Raw genomic sequence first — 19,662 nt, 5'->3', positions numbered from 1 at the left:
CTTGCAAGACAGCAGAAAGGAATAGTTACATATCAAAATAGTGATAGCTGCAAATCTAGCTCAAGACATTCTCCCCCCAACACCAGTTTTGAGCCTTGTGTCTTTTCCACTGTCACATCTAAGGACATGTCCCCCCAAAAAAGGGGCACCTTGCCATTCTCTCCACTGTCATTTAGACTCAAATGTCATATCTGCACCTGTATTCCTTACAAGGAAACATCACCTTACTTAACTGACTTGGGTACAAATAGATTTTGGAGATTTATTGAAAATATCACAAGGTATGTTCTCCATCTACTCCATTGTATTTAACATATTTTGGTGGCTTTCAATGACGGTTAAATAGGAGGAAAAACAACAGGTATCAGCTGGTGTTTTGCACAGTCCCTCATAGCCACAGGGCAAAACCTCCAAAACAAATGAAAAAGCACAGATCTTTCCTGGATTATCCAAAACTATGAATATCAGTTTTGTAAGACTTACTCTACCTGCAATATCTGAGGTAACTAAGTATTTTAACCCTAATCAAACACTACAGCAAAGTAGATTTAATTCTTCTGTTAAAGATGGCTATTTAACTACAAAGATTGACAGTGATTCACATCCTCCCTTGGCAACCAACCCAGCAGCCTAGTTTTTCTTGTAATTGTGAAGTTTTTCCTAATACTTGATCTAATTCCTCCCTGCAGTCTTGTAAACCCATTTCATCTGCCCATAATGATGAGAAGGAATAACTGATGCTTGTCTCTTATGTAATATCTTTTCTAGTCATTCCCAGTTAATCATCAGTCTCCCTTTCTCTCTGGAATCACACACTCAGTTCTTTAAGGTTTGTCTCTAATATCTTACTCGCCCAGCTTATTCCTTCTAGCAACTTTCTCTGAGCTCTCTCTGCTGTATCTCTCTTATTTAGTGGTAAATTTGCCGTATTTATAAGCATATTGTAACAAAACCAATAAGTAACAGAAATTTAAAAATTCTCTTGAATGCCATGTCAAAGGTTGCTCTTCCATTAAAAACTCGATATGACCACAAGAGTCATGACACTTCATCCAAATATGGGCTTAAAAGAACAGCAAACAATCTGGAGAATTTCACAAATTCTTTTAGAAGGCAAATTGCAGCTAAAACTCTGCCCAGCAGAAATGAGGAGGATATGAGTTCATGAGAGGATCTAAGCTGTACTGCAGGACTGCCTTCATTCATGCAAAGTCATTGAACTTGAATCTGCAGTAGCTGAGGTGTCTCAGAAAATAACAAAGAAACACGTGCTTACCCACAAGTGAGATACCCAGATAGGATACCCACAAGTGAAATATGGCCTCAGGTCTTTAATTTCTTTTAATATCATGTTCTTTGTTAGTAGTTATGCCAATAAAAACTCGGGATCATAGAACCAGAGTCATTAAAGTTGGAAAAGACCTCTAAGACCATCCAGCCCAACTGCCAGCCCAATACCATCGTGCTTACTAAACCACGTACTGAAGTGCCACGTCTACATGTTTTTTGAACACTCTCAGGGATGGGGACTCCACCTTTTCCCTCGGCACCTTGTTCCAGTGCTTCCCCACTATTTCAGTAATGATTTTTTTCCTATTATCCAATCTAAACCTTCCCTGATACAACTTGGGACCATTTCCACTCATCCTATTGCTAGTTATTCAGGAGAAGAGACCAACACGCATCTCACTACAACCTCCTTCACATAGTTGAAGTCCTCCAGGCAAGGTGTGAATGAAGAGACCATACATGGGAAGAATTGATCAGCTTCTATCCTCCATTTACAATAATTTCTCTCACTTCATTCCCTAACACATTTGAGGGTTGTGGCCTACTGAGGACATTATCTTGATTTTGTGGTATTCTTGGGTTTGCTCATTATAAAGACAAAAGGAGAGGGTAGAGAATGATTGAACCATAGTACTGGGAATGGACACTATGACCAATTGACCTCTGAAAGAGCAAAAGTCATCAAGCTTCATTTGTTCTCTGAACAGAAATGGGGAAGTGTAGTAATTTCCCTCTCTCATTCTCCTCTCACTATGTCAGGACACCCACAGGCTAGCACTTCCATACCAGGGGGGGGGGAGAGACTTGTACAGGAAGAAATAAACTGCAAACAAAGCAGAGTTATAAACTTATCAGAGAAGTATTGTCATAAGCAGGAAAACATTTATAAACCTAGCCCACTTCTGGGAAGATAGTGGTGTAGGCTATAAGGATGCCAGAACTTGTGGCAACAGAGATTTCCCTCTCGCATGTTCTTAGAGGATGAGAAGGGAGGCTCCAAAATTTCCTTATTTATATGTCTTGCAGCAACACATAAAAATGAGGTGCAGTATTCAGCATGAGCATGTAGTAACTTAAGATTCAGCATTCATTGTGTAATAACGATAAACAGCATTGGTTAGCAGTTACAGTGAGATGCATTACTTTCTCTTGATGAGTGCAAGGAAATGCACATTTCCCCCTTATGTGAATTGTACGGAAAAATCAGCCTTCCAGAATGATTCATCATTTCTGTTAATGACATTGTGCATATCTCATTTCCTGGGAAGCTCCAAGTAGTGGAATCATTCTTGACACCTTCTCCCTACCCCAAAACTACACATAATGTTCACACCAAAATGAATACATGATCTCAAGTTTGGTCTCAACTGAAATGAGTGTCTCCAGAACTGCAGACTGTGGTGTTGACAAAAAGCATCTCAACATGGTTTAGATCACTGTTTGCCTCTGATCACACACATTCACATGCTGCTACTGAAACTGTGAGTGAGTATCATAGTATCATAGTATAGTTTGGGTTGGAAGGGACCTTAAAGATCATCTAGTTCCAACCCCCCTGCCATGGGCAGGGACATCCCACTAGATCAGGCTGCCCAAGGCCCCATCCAGCCTGGCCTTGAACACCTCCAGGGATGAGGCCTCCACAACCTTCCTGGGCAACCTGTTCCAGTATCTCACTGCTCTCATGGTGAAGAAATTCTTACTAATGTCTAGTTTAAATTTGCCCCTCTCCAGTTAATACCCATTCCCCCTGGTCCTATCCCCACAAGCCCTTATGAATAGCCCTCTTCCGGCTTCCCTGTAGGCCCCCTTCAAGTACTGCAAGTCCCCCTGAGGTACACCACTCGTCACATATTTCCATCTGGACTTTGAGACATTGACCACTACTCTTTAATACGACCATCCAACCAGTTTCTTATCCATCTTACCGTCCACCCATCAAATCCATATCTCTCCAATTTAGAGAAAGGATGTTGTGTGGGACTGTGTTGAAGACTTTAGAGAAGTCCAGATAGATCACATCTGTTGGTTTACCCATGACCACTGCTGTGGTTACCCCATCATAGAAAGCCCCTAAGTTGGTCAGACAGGAGTTGCCCCTGGTGAAGCCATGCTGGCTGCCATTAATCACCTCCCTGCCCTCCATGTGCTTTAGCATAGCTTCTAGGATGATCTGTTCCATGATCTTCCCAGGCACGGAGGTGAGGCTGACAAGCCAGTAGTTTTCAGGGTCATCTTTTCTACCCTTTTTAAAAACGGGAGCAAAGTTACCATTCTTTTGATCACCAGGGACTTCTCGTGACTGCATGACTTTTCAAATATCATGGAGAGTGACTTGGCAACCACATTTGCCAACTCCCTCAGGACTCTGGGATGCATCTCATCAGGCCCCACAGACTTATATACGTTCAGGTTCCTCAGGTGTTTGCAAATTTGATCCTCCTCTACTGTGGGAGGGGATCTACCCTCCTGGTCACCATCTTGCTGTCCCATGACCCAGGAGGGGAGATAAGAGCAGTTATCGGTGAAGACTGAGACAAAAAGTTGTTGAGTACCTCAGCCTTTTCCTCATCTGTTGATACATGATCCCCATTTCCAGTCATCAGTGGGATTACGTTCTCTTTGATCTTCCTCTTTTGATTGATGTACCTGAAAAGCCCTTCTTCTTAGTCTTTTTAAGTTCAGCCAACAGGTCTTGACTCAGCCATGCCACTCTCTTCCCTTTCCTGCCTGATGTTCTACATGCAGGGACTGAGCCCTCTTGCGTCCAGTGCAAAGCTTCCTTAAATATTTTCCAGCTCTGCTCCACTCCCTTGTCTCAGAGGACCACGTCCCAGGGGGTCCTACAGAGTAATTCCTTGAAGAGCTGGAAGTCTGCTTTCCTGAAATTTAGTGTCCTGACTATACCCCTCACCTGTCCCATATCCCTCTGGACCTTGAACTCCACCAGTGCATGATCACTGTAGTCCAGGCTGCCACTGATACTAACGTCACTGATGAGTTCACTTGTATTGGTGACCAAAAGGTTGAGTATTGCTTCTCCTCAGGTGGGAGTCTCTATCAGCTGGACTAAGAAATTATCCGTGATGCACTGCAGGAGTCTCCTGGATTGCCTACAGCTTGCCGTGCTACTTATCCAGCATATGTCTGGGTGGTTGAAGTCCCCAAGCAGGATGACAGTTTGCAAGCAAGAAGCCTACTGTAGCTGGAGGAAGAAGGCTTCATCAGTTGTCTTACCTTGACTGGGTGGCCTGTACTATACACCAACCCAAAGATTCTCGTTGGTTCTTCCACCTTTAATTTTTACCCACAAGCTTTCAATCTGTTCGTGGCTATTCTTCAATGACAACTCTTCACATTCTATCCCTTTCCCGAGATAGAGGGCAACGCCTCCACCCCTCCTTCCCAGTCTGTCTCTCCTGAACAGCCTGTAGCCATTGATAGCCACATTCCAGTCATGGGACTCATCCCACCAGGTTTCCATGATGGCAACCAGATCATAGCTTTCAAGTAGCACAGTAGCTTTCAGCTTCTCCTGCTTGTTACCCAAGCTTCGTGCATTAGTGGAAAGGCATTTAAGCTGGGCTGCTGGTTGCGTCACCTTCCCAGTGGACTTTCTTTTGCCTATAAGGCGTTTTGGAGAAGTCTCCTCCTTAACACCTGACCCCTGACACCTATCCGTCCACCTTCTGTTAAGGGCTAGCTTGGTGTTAACCCCCTCCACCTTCGTATCTAGTTTAAAGCCCTCTCTACAAGCCCTGCAAATTCCCAGGTAAAGATCCTCCTCCCACCCTGAGAAAGATGGCTCCTTTATATGGAGTATCAGCAGAGAAAGAAGTTGTCTCGAGGTGGTAAAATGTACAATATAAATGTTGGAAACCCAGATGAAGAGTTCAGCTTTTTATTTTGGTGTGGGGTTGTCTCCCCCTCACAATACACGCATAAACAGTTTTAACTTGGAGTGAGAGAGTTTGTTGGTATTTTGCTTGCTTGTTTGTTTAAGGAAATAATATTGTTTTTCCTTTGGTGTTACCATAGGACACATTGGCTATATTCCTTTATGAACCTTTTTCCCAAGACTGTGTGACTGATACAGATTTTTTTTTCCAACTCTACTTTCCACTTGCAATAAACAGCTTTTTTTTTTATTAATTTTTTAGAATCTAATTTGCCAAAAAATAAAGCAAGGATTGACCTTTCTGCTGCTTCCCATAAACTACATCTCTTGCTTTCACATCACTTCATTGATAAAAAAGGGCAGGTATATACTGTTAAGCAATATCATTGACCTTCAGTTCCATCATAAGGCAGCATAAGTGAGAATAGCTCAGAAAACCCCAGGTGTACTATTTTGTGAATTCTCAATAATCAGCTGAAGTCCAATGGTTTTCAAGCAGAAAAGGTTCTCAAACTTCAGTTTTCAAACCAAGATCTAGTCCTTGCGGCAAAAGGCTCAATGATTTTGCTGCAAGATCAAATCTGGAAGATGTGTTCTCACCAGCTATGAATGCAAGGTGACTCACTCTTTGTTGTATTCATCTTATTCACACTAGCAATACATACAAGGGCAATTGCTAGTTGTTGGGTGACAAATTTGCAGCCCTGATGGTTTCACAAGAATGTGTCTGTGTGTCCCTTAGTACTGGATCTGTCTTCTGGGCGTTCACAAAGGTCTTATGTTCATTCCACTTAACTCAGGGAAAAATTGTGACCAAAGATGAGAGTTTAAGCAATAGTTCTTTCGAAAGGGTGAAGAGGAACAGCTGTGAAGGAAGAGCGAGAACTGTTTATACAGCACAGTTTAAAGTAAACCGTCGGTGAGATCAGAGCAGTGCCAATATAGCTGTAAAAGGGCATGAGTGAGTTGAAAACTGTGTTTAAAAATAACAGCAATAAAAATAGTATCTTCATCTGCCCTGGAGCCCTTACGATGAGAGTGAGATAGTTATTTAAAAAGTATTCATAACTCTCAAAGCGGGCAGAAGTACCTGATCACAGTGCTGTCAGAGAAAGTCAGGAGTCTTAAAAACTCAGATATACGGTGTTCATTTCTTTTCTGTTCTTCTAGGTTGGAATAGGAAATTAGAGTAACATTTTATTGTTTCTTCTTTTGTATTCCTTGATAATGCCTCTCAAGAGAACCGTTGATACAGCACTCAGTAAATAACATGTTGTGGTCTTCTTCCGGTCACCACTGCAAAGAACACTGTTTTGAGTAATCTTTTTTTAAAAATAAAACAATAAAATAGATAAATGTGGTGGTTTGAAGCTGGCTGGATGCCAAGTGTCCATGAAAGCTGCTCTGTCACCGCCTTCCTCAGCTGTATGGGGGAGAGAAAATATAACTAAATGTTCATGGGTTGAGATAAGGACAGGGAGATCACTCAGCAATTACCATCATGGGCAAAACAGACTTGACTTGGTGAAATTAGTTTAATATATTGCCAATCAAAATCAGAATAAGGCAACAAGAAGACAGAAACTAAATCTTAAAACACCTTCCGCCATCCCTCCCTTCTTTCTGAGCCTGACTTAAAGGGGGATGGAAAACAGGTGCTGCAGTCAGTTCATCACAGGTTGTCTCTGCCACTCCTTCCTCCTCACTTCCCCTGCTCCAGCATTGGGTCCCTCAGATTAAGTAGGACACCAAAGTATCATTTTAATGAGCTACACATTATATTGTATAATGCAGACCTTGCTACGGCATTGCCTGATCTTTGCCATATCTTTCCACAATATTAAAAAATCCCTCAGAACTACACTGTAACAAGGACCGTGTTTAAGCTCTCAAAGCCAAAAAGACTGATCTTGAACTAGAAATATTGGCTATAGCTTCATCCCATGTAATTATATCTTAATAATGGCAATAAAGTCAGCCTGAAAACCACACTTCAGAGTACATGCAAGTCAGTAAGTAATTAAATATAACAATGTTTGTGAAGTAAAAAAAAGTTACTTTTGCAGTTTTAATATTAAAATACTCAGAGAGATTGCTGCTACTGTTGTAACTGCTGTGTAAATACAATTAATTTCCACACGCATCCCTCTCTTTCAGCATAGAAGCTCTGTCCTAATCAGAGGGAGGGAAACTGAGGCACTGACAAATTACAGGCAAAGTTTTCAGAAATATGAGTGAACTAGGAACAGAAGTCCTCAGAAAATAATGTTGAGAGTTGACTTACTAATTCAGTCCAATGTCTTTGAAAATCTCACTTCAGGGCAAGAACAATCAAACATGGGTGTTTTTCTACATTCATATTTAGGTGCATGTTACGGTTTGACACTAAAGTACTCTGAAGTTCCGCAAACATCCTCCAAGATTTCTTTTTCAACAGCTCTTACTTGGATATAGTTTCTTTTTTTCTTCAGGATAGCAAATACTGCCTAGTAACCAGAAATGGAATTGGTGGCGGGGCCAGAAGCAAAATTGAGGGCCATTCCTCTATTCTCATTTCTAGACATTAGCTCATGTTCTTTTAAAACTACATGCTGTACCTTCATTGCTATCACAGTCTGCATTAACCTTTAATTTGGGATGGTTTCTGCTGTGATTAAATTGAAGTCTTATCATAACCCAAATACAAGTTGTTGATGTGTGCTTTCCCAGAACACTACAATATTGACTTAATGCCAAGCTGGCACTCTGCACTCTAGACCTTGGCTAGGAAATTATATCTGTAGTTAAGCATACATGCAAACATTCCTATATACACAAGTGCACGCACACTCACCAGCACACTATTTCAAGCACTAAGATATGACAGCTATAGAAGGCACTAGAAAATCTCCAGAAGACATACAGAAGCCTAAAATCTATTCAATCCAGTTTGAAACACCAGTCTCTACTCTTGGTGGCCGTAAGGAAACTGAAGCCTTTCAGAGACCAACGTTAAGTGAGTTCATATAAGGGAGTTGCTCCAAATCTTTAAATCAAATTTTAGAAATCATTATTTTTCCTTTTATTTTGCCACAACTCTGGTGATATCCCTTCCTTCCCAAGCTCCTTTCTTTTCTGGCTTTATTTGTTAAGGGCAGGCAGCCCCATTTTCCAACTCTTTGCAAGTAGGGGTGGAGAAATATCAGGCACCCTACCCATCTGAATAACCTGGCAAGTCACTTGTGTCTCACTGTCTCCTTATTCTGCTTGTTTGCAGAACTTTTTTTTTTGTTGTTTTTAAAGAACAGTACCCTTCAAACTGGTTGGTAACAAGCTGTGTCTCTGGGTGCCAAAGGGACAACACAGAACCACTTTGTAAAGTAGATTGGCTGCCCTCATTCAGAGGGAGAAGGGCTTAACTGAGAAATGCACTTGGATGGCACTGAAAGCACTTTGTCAAGTCATCAAAAGGTCTCTGCACCTCATCGGAGCCAGCCTTGGGAGAGGGAGGAGGGAAATCTCCATCCCCAGACAGTCTCTCTCACACTTGGAGATTAAGAATTAGCCATTGCCTTTGCTAAAAGTTGGGGAGAGGAGGAGGGACAACTCCTGGGAGAAACATCACTGTGTCCAACATACTTAGGCCAACATTGTGGCAATTTACCTTGGCAAGCTCTATTGATCGTGTCCCCTCACACTATCTTCAGGCTGCTTTTTGATTGCCTTCAAAGGGCATTTCTCCTCTGCTGAATCACAGTATGTTTTGTTCATCTTTCTTTCCCAGAGAGTAAAAAGGATGCTTTGCAAGAAAGACCCAAAGGAGATAAATGTAATAAATCCCCATAATGCAGGAAAGCAATTGTCTCACAGAGCTCTGACTTCACAGAATGTGAAGTCTGAATACAATGCACTTTCCACTACAGTAAGCCTTTACTTGGCAAAGCTTTTGCTTCAAATGACTTATCTGTGTGGGCAGCAACACTTCCCCGTTGGTCTCATTCTTCGAGCCTCCCTCTCCCACCTCAACCATTGTCAACCTTTCAGTCACAACTGCAACCTAGTCTAGCAGTCGTCATTTCTTTTGGCCCTGTTTCAGACAAAGACTGTTTTTAGGCTGTCTGACAAAGCTGCACTGGGTTCACAAGGCCTTAAACGACTTTAATGCAAGGAGGAAATGTTTGCAGATTATATTTGTTGGAGTAAATTCTGATTTTAGATTTCCTACCCTTCTTTTAGCTCAGACGAGGAGGTGTGTTCCCCAGTGACATAATGCCAGCAAGGAACAGACTGAGTGATGGATCCACTGTACGGTGTGCATTCTGCTGCTCGCAGATCGCATCAGTAACAATGTGCAAAAGGCTCACATGCTTCAAATCCTGCCCCAACTGATCGGGAATGTGTTTTTTTCTGTATGCTTGTCCAACATAAATGCCCTGCAGACCTCCGTCCCCAAGAAGATCACTTGCATGTCCTTCACCACTGCAATTTCATTGAATGTTTTTCAGTCACCGGACAAGATGTGAGCTTTGTAGTTACATCTTGTCCAATGACTAGTATTTGTATTTAAGGTTGTGCTATGTTCCCATTTGTATATCAGCCTAATCTTCATGCACACTTCAATTTCTAACAAGAGGGCTGGGTAAAGGCGAGATATAAATCAGGATATCCAGATATTTTAAGCCAGCTGTGAGGCAGCTAGTAACTTCTACAGTTTGCTATGGAAAACCCTGGATAAAAATTAGCTAGGAAAACAAGTTATATAAAATGATTTTGGGCACCTTTTTCAAACCTGACGTATTTAAGGAAAAATACTTTCTTCTATGCCAAAAGAAATCAAAGAAAATCAAGATGAAGAGCACAATACAAACAAAAGAAAGGCTCCATCCTTTTTAGGTCCAAGTCAAAGCTGTATATCTGGGAATGCTACTGAAATTCTTAGCAGAGAAAATGAGAAAGAAGGCTGATCCAGGATAAATAAATGCATAGCACCATCAAAAAATGTCTGCGGCAAAGCAGAACACAGGCAGCAGATACATATATTCACATGTATCTTGTGTTCTTCAGAACATTTTAGGAACTGACAGATGAAATTCATCAATTTAAGCTTTTGTTTATTTGCCTTCTGTGTCCAAAGTGGCCTATCTGTCCACTTTCCTCGTCTTAGTCATCTGCTCCCTCCATCTCCCCTGCATCTTGTACCTTCTGTAGTTAGATAGCACTTAATAAACCAAATTTCTCTTACCTTTTTTTCAGGAGGAAGAGAGCAGGGATATTTTTCTTACTGAAATATCCGTATTATAACACGCAGTTATACTATAATGTCAAGAAATCAGCAAGATAAAACATAAGATGAAAGCACCTTCCGTTTATATGGTAATAACGGGTGTTCCTCAAAGGACAGCATATGTTATTTGCATCAAAGCTTTAACTAGCTTAACAGGACCAGACTGGATTCAAGACAACTATTTATACTGCCATACACCCCAGTTAGTCCCAGATGCTGCTCTTTCACACCTCAGCAGAATCCAAATTTAGACTGTGCATTTCCATCTGCTACTTTTCTCCCCTGTTGAGTCCAACTTTTCCTTTCCCATAACTCCTCAGGCTCTGATATTACTTCTTGTATCACTTGTGGAGGTGATTAGTGGGAATTTGGACTTGGGAACCTGGAGCTGTGTCATATCCAGCAAATGACAAAACATTAGAAGAAAGCACCTGAGAGAAGGAGAAAAAAGCATAAATGTCTCTCAAAGTCAGGTTGTTCACCAACTGCCTTGAATTTATTATGTTAACTAGGCTCCTCCATAGAGTCTGACTGCGTTTCAGGCCAAGCGTCAGGAAATCCTAATCATCCTTATCCTTCCTTTTCTTTTTCTACCCCAATGTTTGACTTCTATTTTTCCCTACTCCCAAATGTCTCCATTCAGCAGTCTAGGTTTAAATCGAAGTCTATGCTTAAGTTCTTTGCCAAGCAGGAGTATGCTGGAATTGCAGATCCCAGTGATCACCTGGGATTTGATCCTTGACTTTGACAGAGGTCAAAAAGGATGAGCAAGAAAGAGAAAAACACTTCAATTTCAGAAAGGTGTTTGATGCAGTGTGGAGTAAGTCCAGGCCACAAAGAGTGCACAAAGGAGATGTTATGTCCTGAAATACAGAGGTACCAGAAGCCCTGTGAGAAGGGTAGGAGCTGAGCAGCCCAGTTCCTGTTTGTATGGTATGCTGATGAATGAAGAACATCTGCTTTGAAAGTCAACAAGGAAAGATGCTGCAGAGCTGGGAGAGCAAATTAATGGAGCAGCAAAGATGTGGAATGCATCAGCAGCAGCAGGACTGGGTATTAAGTAAAAATGGGACCGATCCAATGACAGATTCCAGTATGAAGCGGAGGAAAAGTAAATCATGCTGTTGTTCATGAAGAACAGAGATAAAAAAAAGGATAGAAATATTATGAGGTGTGGGAAAAAAATCAATATGCAAAAAAGATGCATCACTTTGACAAGGGATGTTCTTCATATTGCAGCAAATAATCCCATCTTCAGTCTGCTTAGCTGAAGGGAATAAAGCAGAACAACTTTTCTAAAGGTATCTGAAAAGAATCGGAGAACAGCTCCCGCTGTGGCTTATTTTTCAGGTTGAAGTTCAAACACATCGCGGCCTGTTTGTTCCCACAGTGTAGGGCTGACCTTAAAATCTTTCATGAGCCTTTGCTAACTGCAGCCCAGCTGGTTGCAGCGTTCCAGCCATCTGCTTCTATTTTTAAAACCCCAGGTTGCTGACTGTTTTCTTTAGCTACCACTCCTCTGGGGATTGCCTTAAACAGAAGTGCATAAAGCAGCACAGCCCCCTGTTAGCATCACTGGGATCCTGAGGAACTGAAAAGCAACAGAGAAAGAGGCAGGACTGATTTTGTGTAAATGAGGATGTTTAATAGAAAATCCATTCCTATGAAATCTCAACTTGGGAGGGACTGGGAGGCTTCACAATTCAATATGTAGCCACCAGGCAGCAGTTAGGCCAACTGAGTGAATTATCAGCTGAATTTGGGTAGGGAAGATATAGAAAAATAGAACTTTCAGATCAGTTTCAGGTAAAGATTTCTTGGCTTTAGGTGAATGTTGAAGATATGGACAGAGAAAGCTGTTGATTCAGAAAACTCACTTGCTTTCCTGCTAGAAACATTACTTTATATACTCAAGTTCAAAGTTTCTCTTACATATAAACCCTTCCTACATAAATCTCCATTAGAGTCAGATTTTAGCTCCAAGCATTCCCAGGGAATGTCCGATTTGCCTTATCTGTCCTGCCTCACGTCTCATGAAAGACTGAGATCCTGAAAATCTTTATAGAACACTACGATTGGTTCCACCAGTCTAAGAAACAGATTATAGAAATAGGTATAGAAACACCTATATACCGAAATGTTAGTGTTCTGGATTTCTGCTACAGTACAGGCAAAGATTTTCTGTCTAAATCTGGATGTGATTGTGAGGCAGTTGACACATTGGAATACAAAATTCTTCTTTCCCATCCAACGCTCTTTCTTGACAAGACTACATTAAATGTCTTCTCTTGTGCTTAACATTCATGCTGGCAATGAGTTATATTTTATTTTTGATAATATATATATTCATCCTTTACATGATAAAGTGAGATAGTAAGTTCAAAACTGGACTGCAATTATCACTGTGAAGTATTGTGATTTCTTTTATTTTTGCTCAAAATATTATGAAATTTTAATATTTTATTTAAATTTACAGATCTTGTCTTGGTGTTCTTTTTGCATGTGTGTGTGTATAGGCATAAACAAAGGAGACAGATCTCTGTTAGACTTTATCAAGACCTCATCAATATTGTCAGGGAATTTTCCATTTTCTCAGCTAACTCTAATTTTGTCATATGAATAACTCTTCATGTTTCACTAACTGAATTCAGTAGATCTGTGGTGACTTTAATGGGTGCTTAGAAGATTACCTCACATGTAGATTCCGACCTTCCCAACATCTAAATTTATATGGCTTGGCTTGTGAGTCAAAACAATCTTCTCTGGAACAACAGAATTACACTACATCTCAATATTAAAAATAATAACATGATTCAAAACATTTGCATTATTCGATATGAAAATATTTTTCTCTCCCACAGAAAAAAACCCCCAAGATTTTAAAAAAGAAGAGCAGAACCAAGACAAAACAGTAAAAAAAGATCTGTCCAAGTTATGCCTATGATTATAATATCAACTGCAAGCTGAGTCTTCACCAAAACTCACCCAAGAACTGTGTTTCATTTTCCCTGGGATAACAGGAGTTGGAAAAATACGTTCCACGGAGACCCATGAATAATTTTATATAACTCTGGCCTATATAAATGCTCTTCCATATGTAAGTCTACATGCATTAGAGTTTATACACTTACACATACACACTTTTTACTGAGTCATACGAAAGTCGTTCACCAGTCTAGGAATCTAGCTTGACACAGTGTGCCTACCACAACAGAGAGTGTGATCCCACTGTTTTCCATATCTCAGCAATCACTAAATCTCATACATTGCCAATTAATTAAATCTACAGACCCTGCACCTCTTCCACTTCTATTCCATTTTCTTTATGCATCAAAAACATTCCTCTGAATTTACTAAGCTATGCTTATAGGACTAGGCACCATTTAAACGGTTTACACTGATTAATACATGGAATAAATGCATACTGGTGAAATCCTAAAGCATTTCTGAGACCATTATTAAAATTTAACAATGATTTCAATGTTTGAATGGACTCAGGAAGCAGCTATTATTTATCAAGAAGCCAAAGTCAAGGCTTCTAAACAATATTGCACAAAACTGACTAATTGGACAAACAATCGTTTAAGGAAAGAAAGAGGTTATTGTTCATACAGTGAAAACGATAATAATTAACCACTCTGGATGTTTTGACAAAAGGTCAGATGCATTTGAAGCACAAAGTGCTTGTAAAGTTATGTGAGAAGTCCTCATGTGACAAGCAAAAGTAATTGAAAGAGGACATAAACAGAACTTGAACACATAGATCACTTAATTATCTACACAGAGCCTAGGATGTCTTTGAGATTGCTCTAAGTCTAAAGTTCAAGTTCTAAACAGATCCAGAACTTCACTCCTTTCAAAGCCCAGAAATCACTGATTTCTCCGAGTAAGTTTTCTAAAAGTATGTATTGTCAGATCACACTTGATCCATATCAAGAGGACCAAGACTCTTATCAAAGACCAATGACTGTCTTTCACCTTCTTAGGTTTTAGTTTTCTAAAAGTCTATTTCTGTATACTCACTGAATATAGGTGGGTGACAGGTGAGAGTAAGAAATTCTGCCCTAAAAAGACGTTAGTTTATTTGAGGATATGTTAGTATCACTGAATAAAACCTTCCAGTGCCTACCTGCCCTAGAAGAAGTAGTATGATATTGTTTTCAGCAATACAGCTAAACTCTCCTCCTCCCAGTCCAAGGTGGTTTCATCCAAATTGCATGTTTGGAAGAACATAGGGGCATCCTTACCTTTTGACCTGCACTGTACAGAAAGGAGTCAAGTTGTGCCTGCTACCAACTGAGAGCATGGGCAGTATCAGGTCAATGTTAGAAAGCATTGTTCTTAATTTTCTTAGTGTAGATGAGGTCTGAAAGAAGAGGTGTGGACCTCTAGGAGAAAGGGAGAACATAGGGTAGCCCTGAGTTGAGTAGAAATGTTCTGGTGATGAGCAGAGTTAAAGGACTGTCTGAGTCTAGAAAACTAACTGTGATGCAGGTGGTTCCAGCTTGTGTTCCAGCACATCCTGTCAGGCTAGTGAAGAAGAGAAGGATCTAATCCAGGACTCTGATGCCACATCTGGAGTAGATCTTTGGGGATACTTTGTTTTGTTTTAAGGAACATCTTAGAGAAAAAGGTTTTCTTCCAAGTACAATAGTCTATGGCCACCTTTGGTTAACACCCCCAGCAGTGTGTGGCAAGAGTTTTCTTAACAACCCCAAGAGCAGACGTCTTATTTTTTGGGGTTTTTTTTCAGTAGCAAACTTTCACATTTCATCCAGTCTTTCACATAAAAGCCATGTAAATGGAAATGTGAACCTAGATTCATAAAGCATTTTTCTCTGTATTGAACAGACAAAGGCTAATACAAAAAGATGTCAATCTGTCAGCCTTGTTAATGGAAAGAATGAGAATAAATTTAACTTAAAGCTGAACACAGACTTCAGACTTCTGGCAGATAAATCTCAGTCTGTAAGTTCATGTCTCTCTCATCAATAAAGTATACAAAGAAAGAGTCATCAAAGTACACCTTGAAAATTAACAGAAAGGAACTAACATGGATTAGCAAGGAATACAAGGTATGAAAACCAGAGTTTCACTGCATACTGCACAGTTCTGGCAGGACAGGCTAAGAGAATAGTGCTTGTTCAGCCTAGAGGAGGTTCCAGGGGGACGTTAAAGCAGCCATCCAGTATTTAAAGGGGGCCTGCAGGGAAGTTGGGGAGTGGCTCTTTATCAGGGAATGCAGGGACAGGATGAGGGGCAATGATTTTAAGCTGAGAGAGGGAAGATTTAGATTAGATATGAGGAAGAAATGTTTTCCTGTGAATGTGGTGACCCACTGGCACAGGTTACCAAGAGAATGCCCCATCCCTGCAGGTGTTCAAGGCCAGGTTGGATGAGGCTTTGAGAAGCCTGATCCAGTGGGAGGTGTCCCTGCCCATGGCAGGGGAGTTGGAACCGGATGGTCTTTAAGGTCCCTTCCAACCCAAACCATTCTATGTTTCTATGACTTTCCAGACTTCACCAGCAGTAGCAAAGTTAGTGCTGCTTAGCCACAGAGGTGTTGTGTCAGATTTGCATATCACAGATCTTTCTGGCTCTCACAGATTTAAATAAGTGTTTGAAATTCACTCACATGCCTGGCTAATGACCAGCCAGAGCTGAGATCAGATTTCTTACAGGAAACATAGAAGTACTAGTGTCCACTCCCTAGTATCACAATAAACATTTTATGCTACCATGACAACACAGCACACAGAAAAATAACCTAGCTCTTCTTTCACTCCTTGAACAATGCTAAAACATTTTTTAATAAATCAGATCTGGCTTCAAGACAGAATATACATTCACAGTACAAGTGACCTCTCTTCCCACACAACGCTGATGGGATACAAAATTGGGCAGGCCCATTATTTCCCCCTTTCCCCTTTAATTCATGCCAGGTTCTTCTTGATTAAGTAATAACGTGAAATGGTGAAATAAGAAAAAGTTGGAGATCCCCAAAGGAAATCAAATGTGTGCTACAGCTTATCATTTTCATAGTCACATCCAACTTTTGGATAGATTGTTTCCTGCAAGTGCTCCATTGAGCTTAGAGGGAAAAAAAAGCCAAAAATATGGCTGTTTCCAGCAGTTGCACTTAACAGCCACTCTTTGCCAAGAGTTGCTGTTTGGCTCCCATGCTTCCAAGGAACATTGTTCTGTTTGTTTTCAATGACTGAAAAAAATAGAAAAAGAATTCATAGACGGTACCTCGAGGTTTTTGTCCAGGAGTAAGGATACACCCTCTAAAAAGAGAACTGACCATAAACTAAAAGGAGAAGAGGTTAACCAGATTTATCTGTTAGGTCCTCCCAGGACCTTGAAAATGAAGTGTAAAGGAGTAGAAGAGAGAGGGGAAAGAAGTTTCTAGTAATGCTACAAAAATGGGCAAATAGTATCACCACGCTGATAAATTCCCACAAGCTGCTTAATTCCTGCCCTAGAACAAGAATAGAAACAAAACAGAGGAAAAGGCACAATGAGGGCAATTCATAGCAAAGTTTAGAGCACGAAGGAAGTTCAGGAGATGATGAAAAGTGGAGTGTACCGAGTTTCTGAGGTTCTTTTTTTCATCAAAATCTATAAATCTTGTAACACAGTAACTGGAAAGTTTGAAGACCTTTCATTCAACCAGGCAGTAGTGGATGTAGTTCAACAAAGGTGAAAGGTGAATGAATCAATTTAAATGCTAATAAAATCCACGTATCAGATGCCTTTTATGCAGTGTGCCACTTCTTTCCATTTGTTCTACTTTTCTGTGTGTATTTTGTGCTTAGTTTGTGTATCAGATTCTGAGATATAGAGTAATTTATCATGGTATTACACACAACAGGGCTGACGTCCATCTGAAGACCATTACAACTGAGGTAGCTAACTGGTTCTGTGCTTCTGCCAACAACTATGACCTGGACATCTCTCCTTGCAGGATTGGACAGGGTACAGAGGAACAGGAATGGTCAACAGCAGGCATTCATGGAATGGATTATATAGAATTACATGGAATTATATGGAAGTGGTCAGGAGCACACGTCCCTGGAAAGTTTTACTCAGAAGCAAAGACACACAGCATCAAATAAATGACCTGGTGGTAAACTGGGTTTTAAGCAAGAACAGAATTTCACTGAGTGGGTTAAAGTGGAGTCGCACTACTGTCAATTTAGAATTCAGTTTGTTCATCTCCCTTTTAGATCTGAACATATTACATTTATCCAACAACACAGAGAATCTTGAAGTCAACAGGTATTGTGCCTTCTCTGGAACATCATTCATATCCCTATATGGTATGCTTTTTCAAGGACGTATAGCAATGTGATCTTGTATAGATGGTTAATATCTAACGATCAGTGAACCAGGCTTGATTTTACAGTTCAGCTTTGGAAACTCTGTAAAATGATGCATCTGTTGCCAGAAGGTATTCTGGGTTATGAAATTTCTGTAATATCAGACAACTTACACTCTATTAAAAAAATATGGTGCTTTCAAGGTCATCAGGCTTGGGTAAAATGAAACCCAGAACCATTCTTACACAGATGTTTACTGGAGCCCAGGCTTCAACTCAATCATAACAGCCATATTCTTAATATAGTTTTACTGCGTGACTTTTGGCATGTCCAAACTTCTCCTGGGTAAAAGGAGGGAAAACATTGAAATACTATGAGAAACTCTTTATTAGTATTATTGTGTTATTTTAATTTTTAAAAACATTAAGCTATGAATTGAGACTGGTGCAGCTGGTGGATATGTTAAGACAATGGAAGCTTCCTGGCTTGATGGCTGTCATTATGTTGTGTTTCAATTGCCTTTCTTTCCTTGCATGTGTTAAAAGTCTATGTAGAGTAGAGAAATACGAAATCTAAAATTAAACTCCCACAGCTACAATGGGGAGGCAGAGCATGCATTTACTTCTGAAACACAGATGACTATAGTTAGGGCTTGTATCTCCTTGGATTGTCTATAGAATCAATGTAGTGGCAGGGATTTCTCCAGGGACAAATTCAAAGCACCTCGCTCAGGTTTTTTCTAAATTACCTTGTGCTGGTACACGCTAAAACCAGTTGGTTCTTTGCCAGCTGTCCAAACCACAGAGTGAGTACATCTGCACTGCTGATACTGCCTATAACTAAGGTGACTGCTGGCCCCCAAACATAACAGAAACTGTCATATTTGCATTGCTCAACTTCGCCTAGGAAAGGTTTGGCAGAACACTGGTTGGGATAGCCTATACAGGTACTGACAACTGTGTTCTTGCGCTTGGGAATGTTCCCCTGTGTTTTTTCTTTTGTTAGTATCTGCGTAGCCACTCTCTGGGTATTTGACATGCCTGGGGCTACCTGAAGGCTATTGAGATCATGGTAGCTAATCTATGAAAGCATCTACCTTTTACCATCTAAAATAAATAAATACAAAGGTTTCTCCCCAGGAATCACCAGGGCACAGATATGGTCTGTTTGTCCATATGTCAGAACTATTCATGTATGTATCATGGAGCTGTTTTGAACAACTGTTTTCCAGCTTTCCTTTTGATGTCAGGGATATTTGGTTGAGTTTCTGAGTGATCACGTGTGAATACCTTTGCCCACTTGACATTTGTTAGAGGGTTTTGATAGCCGCTGCTTCATGTTTTTCATTCCCTCCAAGTACTTTAATGAGATGATGATAACTTTTAAGTGCGCTTGTCTAGCACAAAGGAAAACCATTTGTGCCAGGAGTGGAGAAAATATTATCAGCTATGGCCTTGCACTGTTTAGAAACTGCTTTTTTTCTGTAAAGGGTCCAAGTATTACAAAAGCATTTCCAATGTACCATTAATTTTTTCCTTTTTTAAGAAAAGAGAGGGGTTTAAGTCTATAATTCTGTAGAAACTAGTTTTCACTTGATTTCCAAGAGCTTTACTGTAAATCCTTTAAATATTATCACTGAGTAAATACACCAACAAATCACACTTCTTTTATTTTGACCTGTTTTGTTTTTCTTCACAAGTGAAACAGTTACTGTAGGTCTGTCATTTGTTTTATTTATTACTGTATCGATACAACAGATATTAGGAAAATATTCTTTGTTGAAAGAGCGGTGAAACATTGGAACAGGCTCCCCAGGGAAGTGGTTGAGGGACCATCCCTGGAGGTGTTCAAAAAATGCGTAGACATGGCACTTGTGACATTGTTTAGTT

This window comes from Cuculus canorus, chromosome 2, assembly GCF_017976375.1.
Source record: "Cuculus canorus isolate bCucCan1 chromosome 2, bCucCan1.pri, whole genome shotgun sequence".
Taxonomy (NCBI): Eukaryota; Metazoa; Chordata; class Aves; order Cuculiformes; family Cuculidae; genus Cuculus; species Cuculus canorus.
This window is presented reverse-complemented; position numbering follows the sequence as displayed.